A 19,155-nucleotide genomic window follows, 5' to 3' on the forward strand; every position below is an offset into this window, starting at 1 on the left:
AAGTTAGGTAATGCACAGATATCTGTTAAATGGAGGACTGTCCCTACCTTTGGTAAAAGATGACCTACAGGATGCAATTCTCCTCTTTCTGGAAAGAAAACAATATGCTTTTCTGGAGCTCCAAGAGCTTGCATCCCGGACATCCTTCTGCCTGAAGATACTGCTTTACAGGTAATGTCCCAAACCGGATGCTGCTCTGTTGGAGCAAATGGTTGAACTGACAGGAAATCCAGCAACACTGACAGGTTTTACTTGGGAAAGACTCTCCTTATTGGTGGTTGAATCCTCATGACTACCTTCAAAAATTGTGCAACTAAAGAATCTTTGGTCCCTTTAAAAGTTGCAATGGCCAATATAACCGACACTTGCAACCTCAATGAGTATGTATTAAGGCCCATGTCTAATCCAGCCTAGAGGCAGTCCAGAACAGCTGCCACCAGAGGCACAGTAAGATCAAAGTCTTGCCCTGCCGAGAAAAACGGGTCTTTCCTTGATTCTGTGTAGCAAGGTCGAAAAGTGCAAAAAAGGCTGCTTAAACTTCCAGCACATTTGAGTCCATCCTGTTGGGTTGGGAATCTCTACTTGCCTTGACAGACAGTCCCTCGCAGTGCGCCTTCCAGGCTGTCTTGCTGACATGAATCATAACAGCGATATAGTCTAACGTCTCTAATGGGACGTGACTTCCTCAAAGTCTCTCTCTTTGGCCACCACTGCAGACTTCTATTCACACTGAGTCACACTGTTATTAACTGTGCTAGATTCTGTTTCCTCCATTGAGCTAAGAATTCCAGCTGAAACTGGCGCAGGGATGACAACATTGTGCCCAAAAGATTCGGGCACTGAGAAGCTGTCAAAAAAGCATAGGCTACTGTCCTCATAATTCCCTTTCTGACTGTCCCCGTTTTCTCTGGAGGAGGCAAAACAGAAGAATTGGCAGAGCGCCCTGAGGTACACCAACTGTTGAGTCAGAGAGAGTTGGCTTTTTTTTTAGTTAATCACCCAGCCCTATCTTTGCAGGGTGTGTGTGAGGATCTCTTGGTGCGTCACCAATTTTTCCAGACTTTTGGTTAGAAGAAAAATGACATCTGGGTAGTGGCGAAGCCGGAGACCCTGTTCTCTGAGTGGAGCTAACATGGCACTGAGAACTTTGCGATTATTCTCGGAGACATGCATAAGCCAAAAGGTAGGCTGTTAAACTGAAGATGGGATCGCACCACTTACATAATTTGGAAAGAAGGAAAAAACTTGAGATGCAAACCTAGGATCCTGCAGGTCCAGTAATAGCGCCTAGCCATCTGGCTGCACTGTTTGAATGGACTCTAAGAGGATAAAACAGTTCAACCTCTTCAGATCTGTAATTGGACACCAGACACCATATTTTGCCAACCACAAACAGCGTTGAATAAAAACCTGTATATTTTTTTGTGAATGGAACTGAGACGATGCCCTCCTGGGTCTGAAGTGTCTGTATGTATTGTAGCCTCCCACCTGGTTCTGTGGTGAATCTGGCCACTTGGTGGGAGAGAACTAGTCTGGAGAAAGAGCAGTGAGGTATCTCCTAAAATGACAATGAGTGACTGATGCCTTCACCCAAGAATCTGCACAACTTGCTGTCCAGGTACCCGTGCAGTGCGACAATCTGGCTCCTACTGCAAGAGTCGGGGCATGCGCTCATCAAAGTGCTTAGTAGGGATGAGCCGAAAACCCCCCTGGTTCGGTTCGCACCAGAACCTGCTAACGGACCGAAAATTTGCACGAAATTTAGAACCTCATTGAAGTCTATGGGATGCAAACGTTCGAAATCAAAAGTGCTAATTTTAAAGGCTAATTTGCATGGTATTGTCCTAAGAAGGGTTTGGGGACCCGGGCCCTGCCCCAGGGGACATGTATCAATGCAAAAAAAAGTTTTAAAAACGGACGTTTTTTCGGGAGCAGTGATTTTAATAATGCTTAAAGTGAAAAAAAAAGTGAAATATCCCTTTAAATATCGTACCTGGGGGGTGTCTATAGTATTCCTGTAAAGTGGCGTGTGTTTCCCATGCTTAGAACAGTCTCTGCACAAAATGACATTTTTAAAGGAATAAAAGTAATTTAAAACTGCTTGCAGCTTTAATGTAATGTCGGGTCCCGGCAATATGGATGAAAATCAGTGAGACAAACGACATGGGTACCCCCCACCCCCCAGTCCATTATCAGGCCCTTTGGGTCTTGTATGGATATTAAGGGGAACCCCGCAACCAAATTAGAAAAAGGAAAGGCGTGGGGCCCAAAGGCCCTATATACTCTGAACAGCGGTATACAGGTGGTGCAAACAAGACAGGGACTGTAGGTTTGTTGTTAAGTATAATCTGTTTGTAATTTTGAACTGGTACATTTTTAAAGTGTAGCTCCAGCCAAAAAATCTATTTTTAAGCTTTTTGGAAAACATAGGGAAGGGTTATCACCCCTGGAAAATTTGTTTTGCTGTCTGTGCACCTCTTCAGAAGATTTCACCTCACTTTCTGTCCCAATGACAAATGTTTTTTGAAAATTTGGGGTTTTTAGTGAAACAAGGATTGGTGATAAAGCATCAGTGAAGAAGAGACACGTTTTTCCCATATTAACTCCTACAGGAGATAATTTCCCTTGCTAGGGGTAGATTTCCTTGTCAAAAGAAGTTTATTGAGTATACAATATTATAAATATACATAAAGTAAGTTTACAAGGATCTATAAAGTAAGCTCATTGTTTTACAGTAGGGTTTATATAGGTAAATATCATGAAATTTCAAATATTAAACATTGGGTTCACGTAAACCTAAATTAAAGATATATATCATTTCCTTAGTTACTTTTGTAGGTATTTAAATGATTTATACCTACTATACATATTGTTTACAAGTAGAGTGTATATAGGTCAAATAAATTCTGATAATGAGCTTTAATCGTAAGGTGGAGAAAAGGAAAGAGAAAGAAGAAAAAGGGTTGAAAGGTAGAGGTATGGTCCACAAGGTTGTCCCGCTCGTCAGTTTATTATTCTTTTTAGTTCTCTTTGAAGCCTTAGAATGGGTGTCTCTGTAAGTCATTTAATCTGTTACCATGGCAACAGGACAGAGTCATTGAAGTTTGACAGGAACTGTTGATTTATCCAAGGATGCCAAAGTTTTTCAAATTTTGGAATTTGATTTTGATCGATGGCTACCATCTTAGCATGGGACATTGTATTATTCATTCTGTGAATTGTTTCTGCTAGTACCAATGTAGGAGATTTCCATGCCTTGGCCACTGTTTGTTTTGCAGCCGTTATTAGTTGGATCATAAGTTTGAATTGAGAGAGTGTTAACCATTCCGGTTTTAGATTAAGTAAAGTTAAATATGGATCTGGTTGTATTATTTTTTTAAATATTTTAGATGCAATCACGAAGACTTCCTTCCAGAAGGTTTGGATTACTGGGCACGTCCACCATATGTGTAAATATGTGCCTATTTCTGGGCATCCTCGAAAACAAAGAGCTGAGGTATTAGGTGAATATTTTGCCACTCTAGCGGGTACAAGGTACCAGCGAGTTAGGACTTTATAATTTGTCTCCAGTGCTAAGATGTTGGGTGAAGATGACTTAGATGTGAGCCATATGTTAGACCAGTCCGTGTCTTCTAAAGTTCGTCCCAGGTCCTCCTCCCACCTCTGAACGTAAGAGGGTCTATTAAGATTTGCTACTCCATATAATTGATTATAAAGTGATGAAATTGTACCTTTAGCAAATGGATCTTTTGTACAGATTGATTCAAAAATGGATAATTGGGATAATGGTGTATCCCCCTTTAGGAATGGTGTATAGAAATTTTTGATTTGGAGATATCTAAATATCTCAGAGTTTGGTAGATCATATTTTTCTCTAAGCGATGGGAATGAAAGGAATGATTTAGATGCTATGAAGTCATTTAGTGTCTGAATGCCTGATGTTGTCCAAGCTTTAAAAGAATTTGGGTAGATCCATGTCGGATAAAAGGCCGGATTTCTGATAAAAGAAAGGAGAGGATTGTGTGGAGATTGTAACTGATATTTGGTTTTTAATTTATCCCAGAGAGATAAGAAGTGTTTAGTTATGGGATTATGAATTTTAAAGCGGTCTTTAGGATCAAGCCATAATAAATTTGATATTAATAGAGGGTCATTTTCTGAAGCCTCTATAAATACCCATAATGGGATTTCCTGTTTTGCATGGTATTTGGACAGACTGGCCAAATGTGCTGCTCTGTAGTAGTTAGTAAAATTAGGGTATCCCAGGCCTCCTTTATTTTTGGGAAGATGTAGTGTGTGTATAGGTATACGTGGTTTAGAAGAGCCCCATATAAATGAAGTTGCTCTTTTTTGTACTATTCTCAAAAAATAGGAAGGAATTGGAATAGGGAGGACTCTGAATAGATAAAGCAATTTGGGTAGAATAGTCATTTTGATTGCATTAATCTTCCCTATCCAGGATAAAGGAAGTTGCGACCATTGTTTTATTAGATTTGTGATCTGTCTTAATACAGGAGGATAATTGGTTGAGAATAAGTCAGAATGAGATGCTGTTAAATGAATTCCAAGATATGGGATTGATTTTTCTGCCCATGTGAATGGGAGTGCAGCCCTAGCCGGGATCAATTCCATGTTTGTGAGTGAAATATTAAGCACTAGGCATTTCTTAGGATTAATCATAAGGCCGGATAGGGCTGCAAACCCATCAAGAGCTGGTATTAAGTTAGGACCAGAGACCTGTGGTGATGATAGAAAAAGTAATATATCGTCTGCAAATATACATAATTTGTGTGTAATACCTCCTACTTCAATGCCAGTTATAGTTTGGTTTGTTCTGATGTATTGGGCCATGGGTTCGAGTATAAGGGCAAATAATAAGGGAGATAATGGGCAACCCTGTCGGGTACCTCTTTCGATATTAAAGGCTTCAGATTTGTATCCAGCATATTTTATATAGGCTTTGGGTTTATTATATAATGCTTTGATCCATGTTAAAAAGTGGGGTCCAAAACCCCATTTTTGTAATGAATATTGCATATATTGCCAGGATACTGTGTCAAATGCCCTCTTAATATCGAGAGATAGAAAACATAAAGGGATTTTCCGTTTTTTAGCAATATGTGCCAATAACACTGCCCTGCGTATATTATCGCCTGCCTGTCTATTTGGCATGAAGCCTACTTGATCTCTATGTATTAATTTTCCTATAATGTTATTGAGGCGTTTTGCTATTATTTTTGCTAATAATTTAATATCGAGGTTTAACAGAGAGATAGGCCGATAATTCACACAGGAAGTATCATCAGAAAGGGGTTTTGGGATCATACAAACAATTGCCATTAGTGTTTCTTGCCAAAAAGAATGTCCATCTAGAAGTTTGTTATAAGTTTCAGTGAGAATGGGAGAGAGTATTTCTGAGAATGTTTTATAGTATAAAGCTGAGTAGCTGTCTGGGCCTGGTCTTTTGTTAAGTTTTAGGTCTTTTATGGCGTTAGCAACTTCATCTATAGTTATAGGCTCATCCAAACTGCTTTTTTGATTTTGAGATAACTCAGGTAAGGTTATTTTTGAGAAGAAGGATTCAGCCTCTGTAGGATTAAATTCATTGTTTGTCTTGTATAAAGTTGCGAGATGTGAGTGAAATTTATGGACTATTTTAACTGGATTACAAGTGTAAACATTTTTTGATAATTTCAAACGTATTGGTTTGAAAGATTTGTTAGTGTGTTTGGAGCGTTTGAGGGATTTATCAACTGACTCAGTGAGAAATAGATCGTATTCCAATCTAGATTTTTCCAGATGAGATTTTGTACTCTGAGATGGATTATCTTGAAATGATATGTAGACTGCATTAAAATTGAGTTCTAGTTTTTTTGCTAGATTTTTGCGTTCCCGTTTAAATAGTGCCATTTGTCTTTGTATTGTACCACGCAAGACAGGCTTATGAGCTTCCCACAGTGTTATTGGGGAGATGTCTGTTGTATTATTAATTGATATGTATTCCTTTAAAGCTTGTTCAATGGCCATCTGATGTAGTGGGTGTTTGAGCATTATGTCCGGTAAGTACCACGTTGGGTCATGCGCTTTTGGTATGGCTGAGGCTATAGTAGTGTATACTGCATTATGGTCAGACCACGGAATCGGAATTATATCTGATGCAATAATTTCTGGTATCATTCCTATTGTTAGAAAAATATGATCTATTCTGGTGAAGGTTTGATGAGGGTGCGAGAAATAAGTGAATTTCTTTTTCATTGGGTTACTTTCTCTCCATGAATCTACCAGATTGTATTTGGAAAGAAGTTGAGAAAAAGGTAATCTAGAGGTTATTTTGGATGGTGTAAAAGGTGATTTATCTAGAAATGGGAGGAGGACCTGGTTCGAATCCCCACACATTATCACTGTTCCTATTTTGTGTGTATTAATCACTTGTAATATATGTGAGAGGAATGGTGTAGGTTGTTTGTTAGGAGCGTAGTAGGAAATCACCGTGATTGCTGTATCCATTATATAACCCATGAGTATCAGGTATCTACCTTCTGGGTCTTTAATTTCTGATGATAAGGTGAATGGTGTGGATCGGTGAAATGCAATTAGAGTTCCCCTTTGCTTGGTACAGGCAGAAGCCGTGTAAATTTGTTGATAAAAAGGAGAAATATATTTTGGAGTAGAATCTTTGGTGAAGTGTGTTTCTTGGAGGCATACTATGTGAGACTTCTTGTTATGGAAAGTACGGAAGGCTTTGGTCCTTTTTTGAGGGACATTTATTCCCTGAACATTCAGGGAAAGTATATTCAGTGGTGCCATGGCAATAGATCAAATAGTTTTGACTTACTTTTTGTTATGCAGAGCTGACTGCGCAGATCAACCTGTGTGGACTGAAGAGATGAATAGATAGAAAAGAAACCAGTGAATTCTGGAGTAGAGAGTAAACAAAAAACATACGAGATTAGATGATACATTGTATAAATTATTTTTTGCAAGTAATCACAATTTACCCGTGAAAGAGAATAAATATCTCTCTCAGGGGAATAAGTGCCTTCGTCACACTCCCACATAATATGGTTGGGAGAATGAGGAGGGCTAATGGGGGTACACGGATCTTCCGCTTACAGGAGAGAAGTGCTATGTCAAAAGACATCAAAATGATGTTTCATTAATTGGAGTGCAGAATATAGTTTTTGTTGAAATTACCTAGTTAGGTAATAATATATTTGTTTTAAGAAAAGAAAGAAAAAGCTTCCATTACTTCTGGATTATTGAACATATTTGTCCTAAAAAGTAATAAATCTATTGTTATTACCTGATAATATATAACTGAACAAGAATTTCCTTATTTCACTTATATATTCTAAGGCTATATGAATCAGAATTAATAAGAAATATAACTGGAATGTAACATGATCCCACACAGTGTGTGACTATCAGAATGCAGTTACATTCAGTTATAAATATAGGTTTTTTATAGAGAACCATCTCTTAGTATAATAAATGAAGAGATATCAGGAATTAGGACGTCAGTCCATTGAATCTTCTTGGTCCATGGATGATGTGGCATAACGGCCTCTTTTGTGAGAATGATGATTCCCATTTTGTTCTGAAATTTTCTGGGTGCTGCCTGAAGGTGAAGATGATGCCATTCTTCTGCGTGTGGGAGTGTTGCTGCTTGTGGGTTCTGTCAGATTTAATTTTAAAAGGGTTTGTTGTAGTTCATCTGCTGATCTGCTTCTGTAAATTGTACCTTGGTAGTTAAATCTGACTGAAAAGGGGAAGCCCCATTGATACATAATGTTGTGGCGTTGCAGTTCCATTAGTTGGGGTTTCATGGATCGTCTTTTAGTAATAGTAAGTTGGGATAGGTCAGCAAAAATTTGATAATTGTGTCCTTGAAAATTAAGTTCCTTTTTTTCTCTTGCAGCAATTAGTATTTGTTTTTTCGTTCTGTAATAATGAAATTTTGTGATTATATCACGTGGGGTCCATCTTTCTTTTTGGCTGTGAGGGCTCTGTGTACTCTGTCCAGTTCTAAACGTTCAATAGGGATATCTGGCTTTAGTTCTTGTAATAGAGCAGTAATAGTAGATTGCAGGTCTGTCACAGTTTCAGGTATTCCCCTTATGCGTAAGTTTGAACGTCTGGCTCTATTTTCGTAATCTTCAAGCTTAGTTTGAAGTATTAAATTCTCTTTTTTTAATTGTTCCAATTCTGTTATATTTTCTTGGGTTGTAATTTCAATTTCATCCATTTTTATTTCTAAGGCTGCGGTGCGGTTTCCCAGCTCTCTTATTTCTTTGGTTAGGCTTTTTGTTATTTGGTCTGAGGTTTGTTTTAAAGCCTTATGAAGCATCTTTTCAAATTGTAATAATATTACTGGGGATACTGAGGAGGCTTGTGGAGAAGTTTGTGAGAGGATTAGTTCTGTATCTGACTCAAATGGAGAGTCTTGCTGTGACATTTCCTGTCTGTGAGAGCGCCCTGATGCTGTATCTTGTGAGGTGACTGGAGCTGCTTCAGCTGCAGTGAGTGCCTGTGAGCTCTTTGTGAGGTGATTTTTATTTCTGCCACGGTTTCCTCCCAGTACCATATTTCCCACCCAAACTTTCACAGTTTGTTCCCTGGGGCAAAAAGGTTCAAATGGATACCTTTTGAGCCTGCAGGCTCCGCTTTGTCCTTCTCTTCTCTCCTCAGCGGTGTGGAGCTCTAACAATGCATGTCTGCTCCGCTAGGCTCCCTGCTAAGGGTAGATTTCATCTCACTTCCTGTTGTCTCCTTCCGTTTGCAAGTAGGAGTCATTTGAAAGTAGGGGCCTGCCCTATATACTCTGCAGAAATTGGGGCCTTAGGTGTTGGTGTTGCCACAACACTGTAAGCCCTCACAGTTACTCTTGGTGGGCGCAGGAACGGGCCCTGCTGTGAAATATCAGATCAAGAATTGTAATTACATGCCCTGTTGAACAGGGTCAGAAAAATTGGGCCTTTGGTGGTGGTGGTGCTGGAGCCACAACACTGTAAGCCCTCACAGTTACTCTTGGTGGGTGCAGAAACGAGCCCTGCTGTGAAATATTAGATCAAGAATTGTAATTACATGTCCCTGTTGAACAGGGGCTGAAAAATTGGGCCTTAGGCACTGGTGCTGGTGCCACAAAACTGCAACCCCTCACAGATACTCTAGTTGGAGCGCAGGAACGAGCCCTGCTGCAAAGTATTGCATCAAAAATTGTAATTACACGCCCCTGTTAAACAGGGGCTGAAAAATTGGGCCTTAAGCACTGGTACTGGTGCTACAACACTCCAACCTCTCACGGATACTCTAGTTGGAGAGCAGGAACGAGCCCTGTTGCAAAGTATTGCATCAGAAATTGTAATTACACGCCCCTGTTAAACAGGGGCTGAAAAATTGGGCCTTAGCCACTGGTGGCGGTGCCCAGAACCAAAAATATTCTTACAAGCTATCAGCATGATCATTGAGGAGGAAGAGGATAGTCACTCAGCATAACAGGATAGTCACTCAGCATCAGCATAGGCAGTCTTGAAGGGATCTGACATTTCAAAAAAAATTATTCAGCTACATCAGCTTTAGGTGCTTGGTAGCTGGTGGTGATCCAAGACTGATTCATTTCTATGAAGGTCAGTCGATCGACCGAGTCGGTGGACAGGCGGCACCCTGTGATCAGTTACAAAGCCTCCAGCAGCACTGAATGTGCATTCCGAAAGAACGCTGGATGCAGGACAGGCCAGTAGCTCAATTGCATACTGTGCAAGCTCTGGCCAGTGATCCATCCTCAAGACCAGTATTCCTGCACCATGTAAAACAGACGCTGGCGATGGTTGATGGAACCGATCATACCTTGGGGCTGCGGACTAAACAATTGTCTGAACCCATCGGTCAGACGGCCACCTTCTCCACCGCTCCGTCTTTGACTGACCGAAGCCTCAGCAACACGTTGTCCAGGAACAGGAGTTTGTAACCTCCCAGTCTCTGGGAACGCATTGCACAGACCTTTCGGCAAGGCCTCCTGAAGATGTTTCTTCCTCTGCTCCCTCTGCGGTGGCAAGATAAGGTCCCCAACCTTACCCTTGTAATGTGGATCAAAGAGGGTTGTCAGCCAGTAACGATCCCTCTCCTTGATACCACGAATACGAGGATCCTTCTGCAGGCTTTGCAGGATCAGGGAGGCCATGCAGCGTAGGTTTGCTGAGGCATTCGGTCCGGAGTCCTCTGGGTCACTAAGGACGACATGATCCGCAGCCACCTCCTCCAAGCCACATACAAGTCCATGGGTTTCTTGGGACTGTAAATGATCCCTTAAGGACCAGTAGTAGCATTTTGGAGGCGTGGTGGCGGAACAACCTCCAACACTACTGCACTTTGTCCTGCATCCTTCCCAGCTGCCAGAAGAGTCACCCAATGTGCCGTGAAAGATAGGTAACGTCCCTGTCCATGCCTGCTGGACCATGAGTCAGTGGTAATATGCACCTGTCCAGCGAGGCCAAGACATTGCCTTCCACATGCCGGTGGAGAGCCGGAATCGCCTTCCGTGAGAAAAAGTGGCATTTGGGAACCTGCCACTGAGGAACCGCACATTCCACAAACTCACGGAAGGGGGCAGAGTCTACCAACTGAAAAGGCAGCAGTTGAAGTGCTAGCAATTTACCCAAGCTAGCATTCAACCACTGGGCATGTGGATAGCTAGGAATGAACTTCTTTTGGTGGTGCAGCAGCTGGGGCAGGGAAATTTGCCTGGTACAATCTGACGTCAGTGTACCGATAGCAGATTGCCCGCAAGTACTTGGCTGTGACACACCTAATTCTACACCTTCATTCCTCTCAGTGCAGGTCTCAGAGAGGACTGAAGTTATAGTGGGGCTGGAGATCCCAGCTGATGAGGAGCAAGGAGAGGTCCTCTTTGTTCTTTGGTGTGGGTCTTTTAGGAACGCTTGCCAACGAACTGCATGGCAAGTCAACATATGTCTGGTCAAGCATGTGGTGCCCAAGCGGGTGATGTTTTGGCCACACGAGATACGCTTGAGACATATGTTGCAAATAGCAGTGGTGGGATCTGATGCACTCATCACAAAAAAGGCCCACACCAAAGAACTTTTGGAATAACATGCAGAGACTGGTACGGAAGCTGAGAGGGATCAACACCGCCTGGGGAAACTATATTGAAACTATATTGATATGCTGATGAGGCACGGAGGAGTCCATCTCTGAAAAAGGGTCAGCTGAAAATCCCAAACCGAGCCATTGGGATACACCCACGGATCACCGGAGGTAACCAGGAAACATAAAGGAACATCCACTCCAGACACCCACTCTATGCTCGCTGCCCCTGCAGGGGTGATTGTCTCTGGTGAGTGGGGATTACATTGGGGGGAGCACCTGGAGTCACCAATCTTTTTCCTGAAGAACACAGAAGTCACCGTTGACACACTTACCTTTTATTATTTTTCTAAAGTTTGGACTGCACACAGACTATGATTCTTTACTCCTGTACAATTGTTTTTTTCTTTTCACAGATTTTTTCCACAGAGTTCTGTCACACATATAAAGTTGCACACGTAGTCCTTAATATATGTACATTTTGGTATATGAACCTAAGTAGTTCTTTGCACATATGGTTCTGATATGTATATATTTTTCATATACTGTGGTCACATGTAGTTTATGTATGGTAAAGTTTTTTTGAATATATAGGTGGAGTAGGTGTTGGCACTCCACAAACACCCCACCCTGAACACTAGTCTTTGTACTGTGTGTATACATTGAGACTCGTTTGAGTTTGCACTGCTAATGATATTTGTTCCTAATGGGATTTTGTCCCTAGATGCAATATATCACCACACACTAAGGGTGCCTGCTCTGAGGGGCATATTGTCACAGCATAGACACTTTATGCCAAGCAAAATACTACTCAGTATTATTATTAGTATCATTATTTTTATGCACATTTATGGAACTATTTACAGTTTGGTAGACACACTAAGATAGTACTTTCCTCATTCACTTTATGGTATAGATAATTATTAATAGATACATATAGGGTAGCGCCACTTCCCCATTTACTATATCCATTACCCAAATAGTCCCATCAGGGACTTATTAGGGAAGGCAGCACACCCTTTTCATTCCTAAGCGCGGACTTATTACATTTAATAGCTGAAGGGTACACAGTACACTAACTGTAAATACTTCAAGAGCCTGCCTGTGCTATTAATAGGATCAGAAGAAGAACACAAGCGCTTGTCTTTAGGTAGCTATACTGTAGGTGCAACTGTGCAGGGTACACAGTACACTAACTGTAAATACGTCAAGAGCCTGCCTGTGCTATTAATAGGATCAGAAGAAAAACACAAGCACTTGTCTTTAGGTAGCTATACTGTAAGTGCAACTGTGCAGGGTACACAGTACACTAACTGTAAATACTTCAAGAGTCTGCCTGTGCTATTAATAGGTTTAGAAGAAGCACGCAAGCACTTGTCTTCAGGTAGCTATAGGTGCAACTGTGCAGGGTATACAGTACACTACCTGTAAATACTTCAAGAGCTTGCCTGTGATATTAATAGGATCAGAAGAAGCACACAAGCACTTGACTTTAGGTAGCTATACTGTAGGTGCAACTGTGCAGGGTACACAGTACACTAACTGTAAATACTTCAAGAGCCTGCCTGTGCTATAAATAGGATCAGAAGAACACAAGCGCTTGTCTTTAGGTAGCTATACTGTAGGTGCAACTGTGCAGGGTACACAGTACACTAACTGTAAATACGTCAAGAGCCTGCCTGTGCTATTAATAGGATCAGAAGAAGAACACAAGCACTTGTCTTTAGGTAGCTATACTGTAAGTGCAACTGTGCAGGCTACACAGTACACTAACTGTAAATACTTCAAGAGTCTGCCTGTGCTATTAATAGGATCAGAAGAAGAACACAAGCACTTGTCTTCAAGTAGCTATAGGTGCAACTGTGCAGGGTACACAGTACACTAACTGTAAATACTTCAAGAGCCTGCCTGTGCTATTAATAGGATCAGAAGAAGCACACAAGCACTTGTCTTCAGGTAGCTATACTGTAGGTGCAACTGTGCAGGGTACACAGTACACTAACTATAAATACTTCAAAAGCCTGCCTGTGCTATTAATAGGATCAGAAGAAGCACTCAAGCACTTGTCTTCAGATAGATATAGGTGCAACTGTGCAGGGTACACAGTACACTAACTGTAAATACTTCAAGAGCCTGCCTGTGCTATTAATAGGATCAGAAGAAGCACACAAGCACTTGTCTTCAGGTAGCTATACTGTAGGTGCAACTGTGCAGGGTACACAGTACACTACCTGTAAATACTTCAAGAGCTTGCCTGTGATATTAATAGGATCAGAAGAAGCACACAAGCACTTGACTTCAGGTAGCTATACTGTAGGTGCAACTGTGCAGGGTACACAGTACACTAACTGTAAATACTTCAAGAGCCTGCCTGTGCTATAAATAGGATCAGAAGAAGAACACAAGCGCTTGTCTTTAGGTAGCTATACTGTAGGTGCAACTGTGCAGGGTACACAGTACACTGACTGTAAATACTTCAAGAGCCTGCCTGTGCTATTAATAGGATCAGAAGAAGAACACAAGCGCTTGTCTTTAGGTAGCTATACTGTAAGTGCAACTGTGCAGGGTACACAGTACACTAACTGTAAATACGTCAAGAGCCTGCCTGTGCTATTAATAAGATCAGAAGAAGAACACAAGCATTTGTCTTTAGGTAGCTATACTGTAAGTGCAACTGTGCAGAGTACACAGTACACTAACTGTAAATACTTCAAGAGTCTGCCTGTGCTATTAATAGGATCAGAAGAAGAACACAAGCACTTGTCTTCAAGTAGCTATAGGTGCAACTGTGCAGGGTACACAGTACACTAACTGTAAATACTTCAAGAGCCTACCTGTGCTATTAATAGGATCAGAAGAAGCACACAAGCACTTGTCTTCAGGTAGCTATACTGTAGGTGCAACTGTGCAGGGTACACAGTACACTAACTATAAATACTTCAAAAGCCTGCCTGTGCTATTAATAGGATCAGAAGAAGCACTCAAGCACTTGTCTTCAGATAGATATAGGTGCAACTATGCAGGGTACACAGTATACTAACTGTAAATACTTCAAGAGCCTGCCTGTGCTATTATTAGGATCAGAAGAAGCACACAAGCACTTGTCTTCAGGTAGCTATAATGTAGGTGCAAATGTGCAGGGTACACAGTACACTAACTGTAAATACTTCAAAAGCCTGCCTGTGCTATTAATATGATCAGAAGAAGCATGCAAGCACTTGTCTTCAGGTAGCTATAGGTGCAACTGTGCGGGGTACACAGTACACTAACTGTAAATACTTCAAGAGCTTGCCTGTGATATTAATAGGATCAGAAGACGCACACAAGCACTTGACTTCAGGTAGCTATTCTATAGGTGCAACTGTGCAGGGTACACAGTACACTAACTGTAAATACTTCAAGAGCCTGCCTGTGCTATTAGTAGGATCAGAAGAAGCACACACGCACTTGTCTTCAGGTAGCTATAGGTGCAACTGTGCAGGGTACACAGTGCACTAACTGTAAATACTTCAAGAGCCTGCCTGTGCTATTAATAAGATCAGAAGAAGCACACAAGCACTTGTCTTCAGGTAGCTATAGGTGCAACTGTGCAGGGTACACAGTACACTAACTGTAAATACTTCAAGAGCCTGCATGTGCTATTAATAGGATCAGAAGAACACAAGCACTTGCCTTCAGGTAGCTATACTGTAGGTGCAACTGTGCAGGGTACACAGTACACTAACTGTAAATACTTCAAGAGCCTGCCTGTGCTATTAATAGGATCAGAAGAAGAACACAAGCACTTGTCTTCAGGTAGCTATACTGTAGGTACAACTGTGCAGGGTACACAGTACACTATCTGTAAATACTTCAAGAGCCTGCCTGTGCTATTAATAGGATCAGAAGAAGCACACAAGCACTTGTCTTCAGGTAGCTATAGGTGCAACTGTGCAGGGTACACAGTACACTAGTACACTAACTGTAAATACTTCAAGAGCCTGCCTGTGCTATTAATAGGATCAGAAGAAGAACACAAGCGCTTGTCTTCAGATAGCTATACTGTAGGTGCAACTGTGTAGGGTACACAGTACACTAACTGTAAATACTGTAAAAACACCTGCCTGCCTGTCAGTATGTTAGGAAGAGAATAACAGGAACGGATCTAGCTAAACTGAATACAGTGTGTATATATATATATACCTGCCTACTCTATCTATCTTAAATCAAATGACACAGTCTCTCTGTCTATCTCTGCCAGCCGCCGCAACACACTACACAGGGCTGCCACGCAGGCGGCCTTATATAGTGTGGGGCATGTACTAAACCCCCTGAGCTATAATTGACCAAAGCCACCCTGGCTTTGGCCAATTACAGCTCTCTGTACACACGGCGCTGTGATTGGCCAAGCATGCGGGTCATAGTGCATGCTTGGCCAATCATCAGCCAGCAATGCACTGCGATGCCGCAGTGAATTATGGGCCGTGACGCACCACTCGAATTTGGCGCGAATGGCCCATATCGTTCGCAATTCGACGAACGGTCGAACAGGCGATGTTCGAGTCGAACATGGGTTCGTCTTGAACTCAAAGCTCATCCCTAGTGCTTAGTAGGTTCCTGTTGCATATTCAGGGTTTTTGACTTATGGGCCTTGAGAAAGATAGTCTGTTTCCTTCCATCCTCTAATTGGGACCCTGGCCTGGCAACAGGCTCTAGGCTCCCTGGGTCATGGTGCAAATAATGTCTGTTTATTGTAATAAAAAGGATAAAAATGATACACTTACAAACGTAGGTGAATCATGAGCGTCAAAAAGTTCCTCCAGTGAAGAAGGGACCTGAGGAAGGAGGCCAACACATTGTCCTGCCAGCCACACAGTGTCCCCTATCAGCTTGTTCCATCTATTTTCAATGGTTTTTTTATTTGAGTATATAAAAAAGGAAGAGAACAACAACGTTGCATTTTGACTTACAGCGTAACAGTTGGTACATAGCGGAGGTATGTGTTTAAGTACAATAGAGAAGTGAAGAGTCTTTACTAGACATCACATATTAAATGCCTGATCTGCATTAAATCTGAAATTTAGAGGGGGAGACACCGACCCCCAACTGGGATCTAACTGTGTCAGAGGGTGGAGGAGCACCTCACCCATGCCCCCAGTCATTACATGTGAACTAGTGGTTTATGGAAAACTGTATAACATGACAAACCAGCAAAGGCCCTAAGGCCTGTAGTAGGCATTGAACCGGATGGCACAAATATAAACCGTCTCAGAAACGTTCATGCAACTAATCCACTGAGACAGAAAGTGAAACTGTAGCATAAGGTATAACTAGAACTATGTATAGATGGATGGCACCCCAAAATTTGTAGGTTGGGAAAGGGGTCAAAAAGAAGAGCCTCTTCCTGTAGGTTTCAGCATAGTCCCCTGGGGGGAAAACATCTACCACAGAGATATATCGTGGGTGAGCTTTAGAAGCCCCCAAACAAGGCTCCGGGCTGACCGGAGCAAATAGGTGCCCTATAAAATTAGAAATTACCAGGGAAACAACTGATGAATCTTTATAAGAATAACCCTAGGTCATAGTGGGGGACCTAGTGAAAAAGGGATAAAGTGGAAAGGTAGAAGGAAAAAGGAAAGAAGGAAGAAGAGAGGAGCAGAGAAAGCAAAGTGACTGGGTAAGTCTCGCCCCCTTATTAGGAGCGTGGATGGGTGCAGGGTGTGAGCTACAGCTGAACATATTGAGACCATGGTTCCCAAGTAGCCTTGTATTTTTCAGTGGTGTCAAGTAAGGTACTGACCATTTTCTCCTGGGTCATGATCCAGGAGATCTTCCTTTTAACCAAAGTGTAGGAAATGTGAAGTTGTTTCCAAGCCCTAGCAATTGTCAATTTAGACCCTAGAAATCTAAATATAATAAGGCATCGCAGCAGTTTGGGGGCTCCCGGAATTGGGAAATTGAGTAGCATTACATGGGGGGATTTCTGAATGGGCAGGCCCGTAATTTTCTGGATCATGTGAAAGATTTTGTTCCAGAGACCTCTGAGTTTTGGACAGTCCCACCATACATGCATCATCGAACCAATCTGTCCACAATTTCGGAAACACAAAGGGGAGGATGTCGGATATATTTTAGTTAGTTTTAAAGGGACAAGATACTATCGCATGAGAACTTTCAGGTTCGCTTCCACTAGTGCCGTATTCAAGATCCCTTTAAACAAGGAGGTAGCGGCCCTGTGCCATTCCGCTAAGCTCCAAGATTGGCCCAGGTCCCTCTCCCATTCCCGCATATAGAGGGGCTTAGAGTCCACTTTAGCCAATGACTGATATATCACTGAAATTATAACTCGCTGCTCCATGTCCTGTTCACACCAATGCTCATAATCTGTAAGAAAGTAGGTTGGGTTTTGAGGTCCATAGTTTATTAATAAAATGGGAGATTCGGTGAAGTCGATACCCTTCTGAAGTGGGCATCTCAAGTTTGCTCACACAGTGAGTGAAGGTGAGAGGGCCAGTAGAGTTTTTTTTTTTTTTTCTTATTGCTACTTCAGTTTTTTTTTTGGGGGTACTTAAATCAACTTTTCCGTTCATTTTATTCCCCGCTCAAATCACATCATATTAGCTTTTTTTTTTTTTAATATATTTATTATGCAGTCACCCCTTTCCCCCTTCTATATGTATTTTAATAATTTATGTCATATATGTAAATACCTTTATAATCCCAAACCCAAACCCACCCTGCAGCTTTTCCCTCCAACCCACCCCCCCCCCCCCCCCCGTCTACCAGACACTTTTCCAGACCTTACTCTCGGCTACTCTTCTGTAATCCGCTTATTAATTACAACTGTTTTTCTCCTATTCCCTTAGTGCACTTGTTCTTCTGCTCCCTATGCTCCCATGGCTTCAGCGTATCTCATAGTTAGTTTGTATTTGTCCCATTCCTGCCATTTTTCCTCATAAGCTTCCAGACCTTCCCCATCGCTAAACCTTAAGTACTCTAGATTTTGGATCTCATTAACTTTATTACACTAATTCCTCATTGTAGGTCTTATTGGTTCCTTCCAATGTCTGGGAATAAGACTTTTAGCTGCGTTTAAGAGTAGCGGCAATAAGCTTTTCAGATATTGTTTATTTGGCATGTTTATCCCGTGAAATAGGCAGCTCCACGGGTCGTCTGGGAGCATTGTGTTGGTTATTTCCCCTATTATTTGCCTTATCTCGTCCCAATATTTTTTAATTTCCGGACATTGCCACCATATATGGGCCGTCATCCTGATTTCTTTACACCCTCGCCAGCAATATTGTGACTTTTCCTCTAGGCATTTATGTGCTTTATCAGGGGTAACATGCCATCTAACTAAACATTTATAGTTTGTCTCTATCATATTACTATATACTGTAGTGGCGTATACCCGGCGCAATATTTGTCTGATCTCTTCTTTTTTCAGGAATGTTCCCAGTTCATTCTCCCATTTTACAATATACGGTGGTATCTCCGGCCCTATCCTTTCCAAAAGTGCTCTATATATCTTTGAGATCACCCTCTTCTTTCCCCTATCCACACAGATTTTTTCTAAGGGAAGCAGGTTTGCTTCCGATCTTATTGGCTGGGGCAAGGACTCTGTAAAATGCTTTAGTTGGTTGTATTGCCATTCATCTATTGATCTCCACTTCCCTTTGCTCTTTAGTTTGTGGTACGTGTAAATTTTGCCTTGCTCCATAATATCTTTCAGTTGTGCATTTATTAGTGTTATCCATTTCCCAAACCAAGCTTCCATTCCCCGTTTAAAATATTCTGTGTTTGTTAGTGGTATTAGTGGTGAGTTATATTCCCATTTTTCCTTTCTGTGTATGTGATCCCATATTTTTAGTGCGTGTCTAGTGATATTATTTGTGCCATTACCAAGTTTTCTATATTGTGGAGGTATCCAAATTATTTTACCTAAATTGACTGTGCTTATTGTGCCTTCCATCTTAATCCATCTCTTTTCTCTGTTTTCTTTTGCCCATTCTACTATCCGTGACGATATTACAGCATTGTAATAATTTCTAACATCCGGTGCACTCCAGCCCC

Source organism: Aquarana catesbeiana, linkage group LG04 (genome assembly GCF_042186555.1).
Source record: "Aquarana catesbeiana isolate 2022-GZ linkage group LG04, ASM4218655v1, whole genome shotgun sequence".
Classification (NCBI taxonomy): domain Eukaryota; kingdom Metazoa; phylum Chordata; class Amphibia; order Anura; family Ranidae; genus Aquarana; species Aquarana catesbeiana.